This window comes from Nicotiana tabacum, chromosome 8 (assembly GCF_000715075.1).
Source record: "Nicotiana tabacum cultivar K326 chromosome 8, ASM71507v2, whole genome shotgun sequence".
In the NCBI taxonomy this organism is placed as follows: domain Eukaryota; kingdom Viridiplantae; phylum Streptophyta; class Magnoliopsida; order Solanales; family Solanaceae; genus Nicotiana; species Nicotiana tabacum.
In genome coordinates, this window is record NC_134087.1 from 74,429,429 (window position 1) to 74,445,844 (window position 16,416).

Genomic DNA, 16,416 nt, shown 5'->3' on the forward strand with positions numbered 1-16,416 from the left:
ATTAAATCGTATACATTTTAGATAGTACTTACATAAGGATTGTAAATTGTTTGGCGTAGAACATTGCAGTAGTTAGTTTCTATTAGGAAAGGCCAGGCCTCTTGTGCTTGTGGGGAACATAATATGTAAAAGGGAAGACTTTCTAAGAGTATGATTTTCCATCTTATTAGCTGCACCGTTCCTGCTTGTTTAAAAGTTGAAACCTTTTACAAATCAGTAGGCCAAATTGAAGTTAATTAATAAAATTACTTCTCTGTTAGCAAAGATCATGCATTTAAAATCGCGTTTCTACCATTATAATTATTTGAAAGTTCTGTATCATGCCTCCATGGTAAAAAATAAAATAAATGAAACACAATCTCTTGTTAGCATAGTCATACGTGCACTTTACCTATAGTTTGTTGTTGTGCTGTTGTATGAACTTTAAAGCAATCTCACTTGTGAATATTCTCAAACTATGTAGCATTTAAATGATGTGCCTAATTTTGTTTCTCCCTTTCTTTACATGTACACTTTGGAGCAAATGGAGTCTTAATTCGAGACTCTTGCAGTGGAGTTGCATAGAGACTCAACGCTACTACCACCACATGGAGTCATTGCATACCATATTCTTTTGACGCACCGGATAGCGAGAAAAACAAGCTAAACGCTTGGGGACGCCTATGACGTCTTTCATTTCTTTTCTTTATCATTCATGATATTTGACCTTTACTTGTGATTTGAGTTATCTCCAATTTCTGGAATTATGTGTTAAAATTCGTGTTGGCGTAGTATGTTTAATTATGTAGAATCTTTACTTTTATTATCTATTTGGTACTATCTTATTCACGTAAATTTAGCCTCTAATATAAGAACTTAGAATCAGTTTTTTAAAGTGACGCTTCAAAACCTTTTCATCAAAATTATTTTCTATTGGCATTGTGTTAAACTTTCGTAAACACAAGATTTTTAAGTCCAACGAAATGATTTCTAAAGTATGTATATGAAACTATCTTCGTAAGTCCTAACCTTTTGAAGAACGATTTCAATTGTTGGGTTTGTCAAGTTACTATGGGATTTAAACATTTTCCTAGAAGTTAAGTCAAAACAATTTATATCTTGAGTTTGAAATGCTTTAAAGTAATTATCTCTTTTTTTCAGAAATATCTATAGTTTTGTAATGACTCACTTCTTCAACATAACACTAGTATACATGTATTCTCTAATTGACAATCGTTTTTCTTGACAAACGTTTAACACTTAGTCTTAAAATTAATTGACCTAAGTTTGGCCGGTTAACCATTTTTAACGGATCTTAAAAGGTGCCTTACTCCTTCCTTTTGAGATAATTAGAACCCTTACCCATAATCTTAAGGTTAAGCAGACCATAAAACAGAGTTAACTTTAAGCACTACTTAGCTAAAATTGGTGTCCTAATTCACCTTTAAAATAATTAGGTGGCGACTCTCTTAAATTAATTAAACCTCAGATTTACCAATATGTGATACTCTAATTTGACCCGTGTTAAAATGGGGTATAACAGCTTGCACTAAGACTACTTATTTTGTGTGGAATAATAATTGAATTATAGTTGTGTGGCATGGGAAAGTCTTGAGTACCCATTGCCTTGTGGTGCAACATTTGTGCACTTTTGCACCACGGTTGTGAGTATATCACATATAAAGCCTTAGGTTCCAAGTGTGAGGTCATCTTTGACTCTCGCGGTAACCTTAGGCGGATTTCTTGATTAATTCTCACATTCAAGTTTATTGTGTTGTAGTTTGCAATGGCTTGTGACAGTGCTAACACAGGAAAAGGAGTGAGGAAGTCCTCTACTATTTCTCCCCCTCCTAAAAAGCGCAAGCAAGGGAAGGGTCATCTCGGCAAGCAAAGGGGAAGCAGGTTGCTGACGAGTCAAGGAGGGCACCATTCGGACCATAACCCCAATTGGATCTGGTTCGTCAGGATGCTATCCAGTGGTATCATAACTTTGAGTCATATAAGCGGTATGTCTCTGAAATGGGGATCAATGTGACCAATTTGGAGAAGAATTTCCCCGATGTGCTAGCCGGGTTGAGAGGTATGAAGATGGCAAGTTCCTTGAGTGCCCGAGACATGCAAATTTGAGCATCGGTTCATGTCTGTCACGACCCTAATCTCACATGTCGTGATGGTGTAACGACCTGCCTGGTCATTTCATGAGTTACCGCTCTGTTACCCCATTTCTGCCTCTTTATGTGTTATTCAGCTACATTTCATTGTATCGCGTTGGTTGGTTTGGGTTCGGAGTGGTTTTGTAGAAAAATAAGACACTTAGTCTCTTTTTGGGAAGCTTTAGTTGGAAAAGTCAACCGGAAGTTGGCTTGTGAGTAAATGATCTTGGAACTTGGGTTTTGTGGTTTGGATAGCTTCGTGAGGTAATTTGGGACTTAGGAGCATGATCGGAATGTATTTTGGAGGTCCGTGGTAGATTTAGGCTTGAATTGGCGAAATTAGAGTTTTGGTGTTTTCTAGTTGGTAGTGGAAATTTTGATATCGGGGTCGAAATGAAATTCCGGGAATTGGAGTAGGTACGTTGTGTTATTTTTGACATGTGTGCAAAATTTTAGGTCATTCAGATGAGGTTTGATAGGTTTTTGAATCGGTTACGGAATTAGAAAGTTTTAGAATTCTTAGGCTTGAATCTGAGGGTGATTTGGTGTTTCGATATTGTTTTGAGTGTTCCGAAGGTTGGAATAAGTTTGAATAGTGATATGTGACTTGTTCGTATTTTTGGATAAGGTCCTGGGAGCCTCGGGATGATTTCGGATGGTTATCGGAAGTTTGGAAATTAAAGAATGCAGCTGAAGCTGCTGGTTCTGTAGATTGATCGCAGAAGCGAGGAAAGGCCGCAGAAGCGGAAGCTGAGGCGCAGGTGCGGTAGATTGACTGCAGGTGCAGATGAGGGCTTTCAAGTAAAATCCGCAGAAGCGGAGATTTGTCTGCAGGTGCGAACTGCTGATGCGATAATTGGTCCGCAGGTGCGGAATCCCTGGGCAGAAACTATAAAAGTTTCCCTTTGCGATTTGCAGGCTTGTTTCACCATTTCTGAGACGGGCTTGGAGCTTTTTGATAGGATTTGAAGAGGGATTCAAGGGTAATGCTTGGAGGTAAGACTTGTAAACTCAATACTCGATTATATGGTGATTTCTAACTGATTAGACATGAAATTATTGGAATTTAAGGGTTAAAATTGGGGAATTAGTTCTTGTAATTGGAGAGCTTTGATTGGGGATTTGAGGGGCCATTTGAGGTCCGATTTTGATGTTCTTGGTATGTATGGACCCGTGGGAGGATAAGGATTATAGATTTTTATCGAATTTCGAGACGTGGGCCCGGGGGTCGGGTTTGGTCAATTTCGAGATTTTGATGTAATTTGATTATTTTCGTGTGGGCTTTTTTCCTTTAGCTTATATTGACGGCATGAATATGGTTTTGGTTAGATTCTGAGCATTTGAAGGCCGATTTGAGAGGCAAAGGCGTCGCGGGCTAGAGTTTGGTCCGGTTTGAGGTAAGTAATGATAGCAAATGTTGTCCTGAGGGTATGAAACCCCGAATTTCACATCGTAGGGATACTCTAAGGTGATGCACACGCTAGATGACGATCGTGGGGTCGTGCACCGTTGGAAATCGTGACTTGGTCTGTCCCATATGACTATTAAGTCGCGTATTTGATTGAAAACTATTTGAAACTATTATGTTTTGGAAAGTATTATTATGTTTTGGGATGAATGTCATATTTGGGCCTCGTGCCAACTGTTTGGACGTCTATAGGTTTTTTACTACTATTCCTCACTATTTTAACTTAATATCTGTACTCAATCATGTTGTATTCTACTGTTTTCACAACTCAACCGTATTTACTCCGTTTTGATATTTTAAATGATATTTTTGGGTTGAGCATCATATTTTACTGTTGCCCGGGTGGCTTGAGAGGTTTCTGACTAAGTGAGGCCGAGGGCCAGTGTTGTGAGGATATCATGGGATCGGGTTGCACATCGCAGCATATTGTACTGATTTTTGATATATGAGAGGCCGAGGGCCTGATTTATTACGCCACGAGATGGCTTGTTATAGCGATTGCGCTGTAGGAGACCCTCCGGAGTCTGAACACTCCTAGTGAGTGCGGGTACCCAGTGTGAGTGATGTGATGTAGCCCAATGGGCTGTTATTGATTCATGTTGTTACCCGAGAGGCTGTTGTTGATTCATATTGTTGCCCGAGGGGCTGATTACGTGTGATTGTGAGGTAGCCCAAGGGGCTGGTTCTGTTGATATTTTGCCCGAGGGGCAGTTTATGATTCATTTTTCCCGAGGGGGCTGTATATGAGTGAGGTTTTGCCCGAGGGGCCGACTATGTTTTCATCATTTCTACTCACTGTTCCATCACTTGTTTGAAAACTGCTGAAAGATGTTTTTAAATGGATTTTGTTTACATCTTCAAATGATTTCTACCGAAACTGGATTTTTAACGAAATGATTTGATTCATATATTGGTTTGGAAACACATTGTACTTAGACTTTATTGTATTGAGACAAAGTTGTAGTTGCTCATGACTTGTGACACCCCGATGTCGGGCTTGTGTATTTATTCTGCACTAGTTATTTAAACTGATATTATGAGATTTCTTGTTAATTAATGGCTTACTTTTATAAAATAATGGCTTGATTTGGGAATTGTGTCGGCTGACCTAGTTTCACGATAGGTGTCATCACGACCGGGTCGGTTTAGGATCGTGACATATGGCGCCTATCGCAATACTAGGCAAGCCGACAACGACAATAAACCACACATTCTTTAAGTTTGAAAACATAATAAAATAAGTTTAAGAGTAAAATCTCATAAATACTAATACGAAAATATTGCGCCTCAAAGCAATATTCCCCCAAGAATTCGGGTGTCACTGAGTACATGAGTATCTATACAATAACATGGTCTGATATACTGCCTAGGCAGATAGAACAGTCTAGATAAAACTAAAAGATAAAGGAGGAGAGTCAAGGTCTGTGGACGCCAAACCAGCTACCTCGAAAATTTTCGAACTGATAAAGCTCCAAGGTTAGCAACCACCATACCCGAAAGAACCTGGATCTGCACACGAAGTGCAGAGTGTAATGAGTACAACCGACCAAATGTAATCAATGAGTAACAAGACTAACATTGGACTGAATGCAATACAACACAGTGAATAACCCAGATGTATACTCTCAGAGTATCAAATCACTCAGTCCTTCCATTCACTCTATCCTTACAGTCACTCATTCCTCACAGTCACTCAGTCCTCAAAGTCACAATCCTCCCAATCACGAGTGCCAAGCGTGAGTAATCGCTCGACACTCTTCTCGGCACTCGCACTTAGTAGGTAGGTCTGCGCTCACTGCTAGTGAGTCAAACTCCGGAAGGGCGGATCCTGCCCAAGTGCTATATGTGATGATCCAAAATGTCATCTTTAATTTAAACAATTATCTCGATATTTAAGACCTTGAAAAGCGCTATCAATAATTCATCGAGTTGTGTGCGCAGTCCGTATAATTTTCCGGAAGGTTCTTATGTAAAAAAAATAGATTAAATTGTGAACTAGAGCTTTAAAAACTCAATTGAGTTGACTTCGATCAACATTTTGAGCAAACGAACCCGGATAAAAGTTTTGACCATTCTGGTAGTTCCGTATTGTGAATTGGGACTTGGATACCCGAAAGCAAATTTGGAGGTCCCTAGATCAAATTATCGTCATTTAACATAGAAAATCTAAGGCTAAAGATTTCTTAAGTTTGACCGGAGAGTTGACTTTTGATATCGGGGTCGAGATCCAGTTCGGAAAATTTTCATAGCTTCGTTATGTCATTTATGAAGTGTGTGCAAAATTTGAAGTCAATCAGACTTGATTTGATAGGTTTTTGCATCGAATATAGAAGTTGGACGTTCTTAGTTTCATTAGGCTTGAATTGGGGTGTGATTCATGGTTTTAGCATTATTTGATGTGATTTGAGGTTTCGACTAAGTCCGTATCATGTTTTAGGACTTGTACATTTTGTTGAAGTCCCGAGGGCCTCGGGTGGATTTCGGAAGGTTAACGGATATAAAAAGGCTGCTGAATTTTCTCTTTGGACAGCTGTTGATTTTTTTTTCCACAGCATGCGAACAGTACCCGTGAACAGTACCCGAACTTTTTCTGGACAGAATGTTTTCTGAAAATCCATTTTTATCAAATTGGAGCTCGGGGAGAGGCGATTTTCGGGAGATTTTCAGAGAAAACAACGGGGTAAATGTTCTTAACTTAATTTTGGTTAGATTACCCGAATCTATTACTAGTTTTGGCATTAAATCTGTGAATTTAGTTGGAAGAGTTTGAAAACCCTCTCAGATAGATTTGAGGATTTGAGGGTCGAAATATTATCGAAATTTAGTAATTTTGGTATGGTTAGACTCGGGATTGGATGAGGTTTCATATTTCGCAACTTTCGTCGAATTCCGAGGTGTGGGCCCCACGGGCGAAGTGCAATTTCGGATTTTTAATGGAAAATGTAGAATTTCATATAGAATTAATTTCTATAATTTTTATTGACTGAATCGAATTGTTTATGACTAGAGGTAAGTGTTTGGTCTAACCTTAGCTTGAGGGATTAGGAGTTGTGTCTTATTTGCTACATGTTAATTGTGAAATACGACGTATAGGCATGGTGACGAGTATCTATACGTTAGTGTCAAGCATGCCCGTGAGTCTTGTATTATAATTGGTATGACTCTGTTGTGGTTTATTGCGCTTCATATGTTATTATCATCATTGTTCCCTTGCCGGGATGTTTGTTTTGATAGTATTGTTCGGGATGTTGTTGAAATATCATTGTTCCCTTGCCGGAAAGTTGTTATATTGCTCTTGTTCCCTTTCCAGGATTCCTTGTGATTATTGTTGGCTTGTAACTGGGAGCGGGTGGTACGCCTACCACAAGATATAATGAAATGGGAGCGGGTGCTATGCCTACCACAAGATATAATGAAATGGGAGTGGGTGGTACGTCTACCACAAGATATAATAAAATGGGAGCGGGTGGTACGCCTACCACAAGATATAATGAAATGGGAGCGGGTGGTACGCCTACCACGAGATACATGAAATGGGAGCGGGTGGCACGCCTGCCACGAGATACAGGAAATGGGATCGGGTTGCACGCCTGCAACAAGATGTGAAAAGAAAGTGAAATCTGCCTTTGTTTCCTTATTTAGTGGTTGGATTTTGATTCCTTTATAATTCTCTTCATATTCTGTTTTTACCTTTTTTATATATATTCAATACTCTAAATTTCAACAATTGTTACATTTTTAACTCAATTGATTTCTCAACTAAATTTTTCTTAAACCGTTTGAGGTTGTACTTTACTTAAAAAGAAATTTCTACTATGTTTTGATTTATTGATTTCTCGTATTAAAGATTCATTCGATATTGTACTTTAATTAAAAAGGGTATCTTCTTTATCAAATGATTTCTAAAAATAACTTTATCTTTTCTTGTTGATTTCCTAATTGGGTTGGAAGTTGTACTTTACTTTATGTTAAGTGAATGAGGCGTCACAAGGTGACCTTTACTCGAAAGAATTATATTCGAAAGATGCTTATTTGAAAGATATTTATTTAAAGGAAATATATTCGAAATATATTCATTGAAAAGCATATTATCTTAGAAATTATTACTTGAAAGATTTATAGGTGAAAGATTTATATTATTTGTTGAGAAACATTTATGGTGTTCTTGTTGCTTGCTATTTATATCAGTGGTCGATCATTGTTGCCATCATTGTTATCTGCTTCCTATTATTTTTGTACGCTATATTGCATAGGTTTATTTGGTAGTCTGGTCCTAGCCTCGTCACTACTTCGCCGAGGTTAGGCTACACTTACCAGCACATGGGGCCGGTTGTACTGATACTACACTATGCAATGTGTGCAGATACTGATACCGGAGTGCTTGGACCGAAGTGAGGGCGCTGTCTTCGGCCCACACAGGCGACACGAGGTAGTCCTGCAGACGTCTGCGGGCCTTGGCGTCACCTCCTATCTTTTCCTTTATCATGTTTCCTTTACTCATTTCAGAAACAATGTATATTTTATCTTTCAGACTTTGTATGTAGTATTCTTAGACCGTCTGTGAAGCTGTGACACCAAATTCTGGGTAGAGTTGTATTTAGACTTCCACAGTTTTGTATTAAGATAAATTGTCAGATTTTGTCTTCCGCTTAATTATTTTCGCTATTTGCATGATATCCATCAATGATAATGCTTTAAAACTAGAAAAAGTTAAGTAATTAGGATAATTTGGCTTGCCTAGCTTTCACCAGTAGGCGCCATCACGTCTCTCGAGGGTGTGAAATCCGGGTCGTGACAAGTTGGTATCAGAGCTCTAGGTTACATAGGTCTCACAGTTCACAGACAAGCTTAGTAGAGTCTGAGGGATCAGTACGGAGACGTCTGTATTTATCCCCCAGAGGCTACAGAGTTAGCAAAAAACTTCACATTTATTGTTTCTTGTCATGCGGTTTGATTTCTCAATGCTAATTGAATTTCTACTCTATTCTTTCGTAGATGGCGAGAACACGCGCTTCCTCATCCACTGACCAGTAGCTCGAGCCCCCAACAACAACTCCCACTAGGGGCAGAGGGCAAGGTCGAGGTCGTGCTAGAGGCCGAGGTAGGGGCAGAGTTTAGCCCAGAGCAGCAGTACCAGCGGCGAAGCCTCAGGTTGACTTTGATGAAGAGGCTCCGGCCCCAACAGTTTCGGTGGGTCCAGCTCACATCCCAGAGGAGTTTATTGCTACCCCAGTACTCCCTATGCTCTTGTCCGTTTAGTGGGCCTTATAAAGAGTGTCACCCGGACATGCTTGCTTCCTGAAGCCCCAGCCGTCTCTCAGGCTGGAGGAGGAACCCAGACTCCTGCTACTCGCATGCGCTCTGGATAGCTCCCCAGTTTCAGACTCCAACAGTTCAGCCGAGCGTGGTAGCTCAGACCGGCGATGGAGAGAAACTATGTCTATCGATGCTTTGTGGAGATTGGACAGGTTCACCAAGCTCTTCACTACTACTTTCAGCGGTGCATCTTCTAAGGATCCCCAATATTATCTAGACAGCTGTCATGAGGTTCACAGGAACATGGGGATAGTTGAGACTAATGGGGTCGATTTTGCTACTTTTCGTTTGTCTAGATCTGCCAAGACTTGGTGAAGAAACTATTGTTTGGCTAGACCAGCCGGATCGCCATCTTTAACTTGGGAGCAGTTTACTCAGCTATTTCTGGGGAAGTTTCTCCCTATTACTCAGAGAGATCTATCGGAGGCAGTTTGAGCGTCTCCAGTAGGGTTGTATGACTGTTACTCAGTATGAGATGGATTCATCAACTTGGCCCGTCATGCTCTTATCATACTTCCCACCGAGAGAGAGAGAGAGAGGGTGAGGAGGTTTATTGAGGGACTTATTCAGCCGATTCGACTTCAGATGGCCAAGGAGACTGGGAGTGAGATTTCTTTCCAGGAAGCAGCCAATGTGGCCAGGAGAGTTGAGATGGTTCTATCGTAGGGAGGTAGTCAGGGGTCTGACAAGAGGCTTCGTCATTCAGAACGATTCAATGGTACCTCGTCTAGAGGTAGGGATTCGTATTATAGAGGCCATCCTCCTAGACCTTTTCAGTCAGCACTTTAGTTTTCTCACGATACTTCATGTGGTCGTGGTTCCCATATGCAGTATTCTGATCAGCAGCTCTACAGTGCACCACCAGCTCCTAACAATACATCGCCGCTTCATAGTTTTCAGGGTCGTCAGCCCCAGCAGCCGAGGGATTGTTTTACTTGTGGTGACACAAGGCACATTGCTAGGTATTGCCCTCGAGCACTGAGTAGCTCTCAGCAGCATCAGGGTTCTCGTGCCATGGTTGAGGCACCGAGTGTTCCATATAGCCTGCCCAGCCAGCTAGAGGTGGGGTAGAGGTATTAGAGGTGGAGCTTAGGCCGCTAGAGGTGGAGGCCAGCCAGCAGCAGGCCGTCTCAGAGATATAGTTTAGGGTGGTGGGGCCCAGGCCCGATGTTATGCTCTACCAGGCACGAGGCTGAGGCTTCCGATGCAATTATCATAGGTACTATTCTAGTTTGTAGCAGAGGTGCTTCAGTTTTATTTGATCCAGGGTCTACGTACTCCTATGTGTCATCTTATTTTGCACCGTATCTGGTCATGCCTATGAGGCTTATTTGAAAATTCTTGTATGAATATCTCTGTGCATAATTTGCCAAATTGTATTGTAATTATTGAGTTTTAGCCTGCAAGGTACACCCCAGGTGGCGTTAAATTGTGAATCGTTAATTTGGGTAAGTAATTATGAGGTCTTCATGCTACGTTGTTAGTAAAGTGAAAGCTTGAAACAAGAATTTATTAACATGAAGTTAATTGGCAATTTTGTAATCGATTATGTACCACTATTAAAACCAGAGATGTGGTTAAGGTCATACATATGATGTGTTTCATTCGAAATATCTTTATGATAGTGTCACGCTTGTAATGCGGAGATTGGTGTTATTGATAAATACATTGTGGTGATTTGTTGAGTGGTGGATGTGTTTTGGTGTTACTCTGGCAGGTGGATAGGCCCAATTACAGGGGAGACTCTGCCGAAATTTCTGAAAAATTTGGGAGTTAGAAAAATTTGGGATATTGAGATGTGCAAAGAAAGAGATAAGTTACATTATGTGTTTGGAGACGGACTCTACTTCTCATTTGAGGACGAATGACCCTAAGTGGGGGAGAATATACTAATATCGTGTGTTGACGTGAAAATCGGACCTTTCTGGAAATGATTGGAGTGTAAGAAATTTGGTCTTCAAGTTTACAAATATGGATAAAGGAAATAATCTTAATTGAAATGGTGTTGTCGGACTTATGTCGAATGCGGTAATGTGGGATCAATTGTGAATATTTGTGTAGAAGTAAAATCATCAATTTGGTAACCTGAGAATAATTCTTAGCACGTTCGAGGACGAACATTTTAGAGGTGGAGAATGTGATGACCCAAAATGTCATCTTTAATTTAAATAATTATCTTGGTATTTTAAGACCTTGAAAAGCGCTATCAATAATTCATCAACTTGCGTGCGCAATCCGTATAATTTTTCGGAAGTTTTATGTAAAAAAATGGATTAAATTGTGAACTAGAGCTTTAAAAACTCAATTGATTTGACTTCGGCCAATATTTTGAGCAAACGAACCCGGATAAAAGTTTTGACCATTCTGGTAGTTCCGTATCGTGAATTGGGACTTGGTCATATGCCCGAAAGCAAATTTGGAGGTCCCTAGATCAAATTATCGTCATTTAATGGAATCTAGAAATCTAAGGCTAAAGATTTCTTCAGTTTGACTGGAGAGTTGACTTTTTGATATCGGGGTCGGAATCCAGTTCTGAAAATTTTCATAGCTTCGTTATGTCATTTATAGGTGTGCAAAATTTGAAGTCAATCAGACTTGATTTGATAAGGTTTTTGCATCAAATATAGAAGTTGGACGTTCTTAGTTTCATTAGGCTTGAATTGGGGTGTGATTCACGGTTTTATCATTATGTGATGCGATTTGAGGTTTCAACTAAATCTGTATCATGTTTTAGGACTTGTTGGTGTATTTTGTTAAAGTCCCGAGGGCCTCAGATGGATTTCGAAAGGTTAACGGATATAAAAAGGCTGCTGAATTTTCTCTTTGGACAGCTGTTGATTTTTTTCCACAGCATGTGAACAGTACCCGTGAACAGTACCCGAACTTTTTCTGGACAGAATATTTTCTGAAAATCCATTTTTATCAAATTGGAGCTCGGGGAGAGGCGATTTTCGAGAAATTTTCAGAGAAAACAACGGGGTAAGTGTTCTTAACTTAATTTTGGCTAGATTACCCGAATCTATACTAGTTTTGGCATTAAATCTGTAAATTTAGTTGGAAGAGTTTGAAAACCCTCTCAGATAGATTTGAGGATTTGAGGGTCGAAATATTATCGAAATTTAGTAATTTTGGTATGGGTAGACTCGGGGTTGGATGAGGTTTCATATTTCGCAACTTTCGTCGAATTCCGAGATGTGGGCCCCATAGGCGAATTTTTAGTGCAATTTCGGATTTTTAATGGAAAATGTAGAATTTCATATGGAATTAATTCCTATAATTTTTATTGACTGAATCGAATTGTTTATGACTAGATTTGAGAATTTCAAGCACGAATTCGCGAGACAAAGGTAAGTGTTTGGTCTAACCTTAGCTTGAGGGATTAGGAGCTGTGTCTTATTTGCTACATGTTAATTGTGAAATACGACGTATAGGCATGGTGACGAGTATCTATACGTTAGTGTCAAGCATGCCCGTGAGTCTTGTATTATAATTGTTATGACTCTGTTGTGGTTTATTGCGCTTCATATGTTATTATCATCATTGTTCCCTTGCCGGGATGTTTGTTTGATATTATTGTTCCCTTGCCGGGATGTTTGTTTTGATAGTATTGTTCCCTTGCCGGGATGTTGTTGAAATATCATTGTTCCCTTGCCGGAAAGTTGTTATATTGCTCTTGTTCCCTTTCCAAGATTCCTTGTGATTATTGTTGGCTTGTAACTAGGAGCGGGTGGTATGCCTACCACAAGATATAATGAAATGGGAATGGGTGGTACACCTACCACAAGATATAATAAAATGGGAGCGGGTGGTATGCCTACCACAAGATATAATGAAATGGGAGCAGGTGGTACGCCTACCACGAGAGCCAGAAGGGAGATCAATCTTGGAGAACACCCTCGCTCCCTGAAGCTGATCAAATAAATCATCGATGCGAGGCAAAGGATACTTGTTCTTAATGGTTACTTTGTTCAATTGCCTATAATCAATGCACATTCTCATCGTGCCATCCTTCTTCTTCACAAACAAAACCGGTGCACCCCAAGGTGACACACTAGGCCGAATGAACCCCTTATCTAGGAGTTCCTGAAGCTGATCCTTCAACTCTTTCAACTCTGCTGAGTGCCCCATACGATATGGCGGAATGGAAATGGGCTGAGTGCCCGGCACCAGGTCAATACCAAAATCAACATCCCTGTCCGGTGGCATGCCCGGCAGGTCTGCAGGAAATACATCGGGAAACTCCCTCACAACTGGAACAGAATCAATGCTAGGAGTCTCAACTCCAACATCCCTCACAAACGCCAAATATGAAAGACAACCCTTCCCAACCATACGTTGGGCCTTCAAGAAAGAAATCACTCTACTAGGAACGTAATCAGTCACACCACGCCACTCGATCCTCGGTACACCCGGCATAGCCAAAGTGACTGTCTTGGCATGACAGGACAGTCTAGAATAGCATGACACGAAGATAACCAATCCATGCCCAAAATAACATCAAAGTCCACCATGCTCAATAGAAATAGATCAACTCGGGTCTCCAGACCCCCAATAGTCACAACACATGACCGGTACACATGGTCTACAACAATAGTATCGCCCACCGGGGTAGATACGTGGACAGGTAAAGCAAGACACCCTGGGGACGTACCCAAATGATGAGCAAAATATGAGGACACATAAGAATAGGTGGAAACGGGATCAAATAAGACAAAGGCATCTCTGTGGCAGACTGAAATAATACCTGTAATGACAGTATCGGAAGCAATAGCATCGGTCCTGCCCGGAATAGCATAAAAACGGGCCTGACCACCGCCTGATCGACCTCCACCTCTGGGGTGACCCCTGGATGCTTGACCTCCACCCCTAACTGGCTGGGCGGGTGCTGAAGTAACTGGAGCAGAAGACGAGGGCTAACCCCTATGCTATGATGAACTAGTAGCACGATGAGGACACTGCCTCCACACATGTCCAAACTCTCCACACTCAAAATAACTCCCAGGTGCTGGAGGATGGGACTGAAGGGAACCCCTCGCACTGGAGTGACTAGCTGATCCACTCGGCATGGAAGAACCCTGAACAGACGGGGCATGAGATGAACTCTAAGCTGGAAGGGCACTAAGTGAAGGCTGACCCTGCTGAGAACTATGATAACCACGACCTGAAGATGCCCTACGATACTCGGGACGGGCCGACTGAGCGGGCCTGAAAGAACGGCCTCTACCATGCTGGAACTGGCCCTTAGACGGAGAACCACTGAAACTGCCAGAACCTCAAGGCCTCTTGGCCTCCCTCTCCTCTCTATCCTGCCGGCGAGCCGTCTCAATCTCACGAGCGATATCAATCACCTCCTCAAATGAAATACCCAAGACCCTCTCTCTAGTCATTAGAATACGGAGATGATAGTTAAGGCCATCCACAAACCTCTTGATCCTCTCACGATTTGTCGGGACCATCCAGGCGGCATGACGAGCCAACTCAAAAAACCTCGCCTCATACTGAGACACAGTCATATCCCCCTGCCGAAGCCACTCAAACTACCTACGCAGCTCCTCTCTGCGGGACTGTGGTACATACTTCTCCAAGAAGAGAGTGGAGAACTCCTGCCAAGTCAAAGGTGTTGCACCTGCTGGCCTACGCCTCTCATACGCCTCCCACCAAGTGAAGGCAGCCCCAGTGAACTGAAAGGTGGTAAATGTCACACCACTAGACTCAAGAATCCCTGCCATACGGAGCATACGCTGACACTTGTCGAGAAAACCCTGGGCATCCTCGCCCTCAACACCACTGAATGAAGGAGGTTGGAGCCTACCAAACCTCTCGAGACGATGTTGCTCATCATCTGGCATAGCTGGAACTACGAACTCCTGAACTGGTGCAACCGGCTGAGCTGGAGGTGCTCCCGGCGTCTGCAATCCCTGCACTACCTGCTCAAGTGTGCGAGCAGCAGGAGTCTAATTGCCTCCCTCGGCCTGTGAAGTAGTTGCTGCTGTGGTAGCTAAAACTGCCTAAGCCAGGCCATTGTAAACCGATAAGATCTGAGCCAGGGCCTCCTGAAGACCCGGAATCACGATGGGCACAGTTGGTGCCTGAACTGGTGTTGCTGGAGCATCCATAGCTGGAGCTTGGTCCTGAGTTGGGGCAGTCGGTGGATGTTGGTGCTGCCCTCGCTGCTCTGCCTCTACCACAACCACGTCCACGACCTCTAGTGGCCTCAGTGGGTGGTACTGGTGGTCGTCCGCCTCGTCCGGTAGCACGAGTCCTCGCCATTTGCGAGAGAATAGAATACAGAAGTTTAGTTCTCGGACCAACGAGTTCGCACGACAAGAGTTTCAAGGATATGAAGTTTTTCCTAAAGGTTCTGCAGCCTCTCGAGGATAAATACAGACGTCTCTGTACCGATCCGCGAGACTCTACTAAACCTGCTCATGACTCGTGAAACCTAAGTAACCTAGGCTCTAATACCAACTTGTCACGGCCCAATTCCCGAACCCGGTCATGATGGCGCCTCTCGTGAAGACAAGGCCAGCCAAACCAAACAGAACACCTCTTTTAAACAGTTAAATATCATAAATAGTTCTAAAGCATGATATAATATCCATAAATTGCGGAATTAACGATAACAACAGTAGAAACCATCCCGACACAGCCCAAATCGGGGTGTCACAAGTCATGAGCAACTAAGAAATCCAGATACAAGTCTACTGAACACTAAATCTGATACAATAGTTCTACAAACATGAAAATGATAAGGGAGGTACGGGGCTGCGAACGCCAACAGCTACCTCGTAGTCTCCGAATCACTGGCTGAACTAGGAGAATCAGCACTCATAATCGAACTTTGCGATGCCTGAATCTGCACATATGGTGCAGGGAGTAATGTGAGTACTCCGACTCAGTGAGTAATAATTATAAATAATGGCTGAAAGTATGAAAACACGTAAAGGCACAAAGAAATTCTATATCAAGCAGTAAAATCACTTAAAGCAGTAAATCAGTGGAGAAATCAAATGATATTACTTTTTAAAAACAAGTAAAACAAGTAATTTAACATGTAAATAACAAGTAGAAATCTGCCCCTCGGGCACAATATCAATCGCTCAGAACAGTATCAGCCCCTCGGGCTCACTCTTGGTACAGTATCAGCCCCTCGGGCTCAGTAAAACAGTAGTGCTCAGCCCAAACAACATTTGAAAGATCATTTAAGTCTCAAATTCAAGTAAAAGTGGCTGAGTTTGTAAAGCAGTGTAAATCAATAGGACTGAGTTCAAGTAGTATGTCAAAATAGTGAGGAAACAGTGATAAAAGTCCACGAAGGATTCAAATAGTCGGCACGAAGCCCAAATATGGCAATAAGCCCAAGTCATGATGATAACAATTAAGTCTCAGTCAAATACGCGGTAAAAACAACAATCGGGATGGACCAAGTCACAATCCTCAGTAGTAATAGACCCCACGCTCACCATCCAGCGCGTATCTTACCTCAATATAGCACTACGA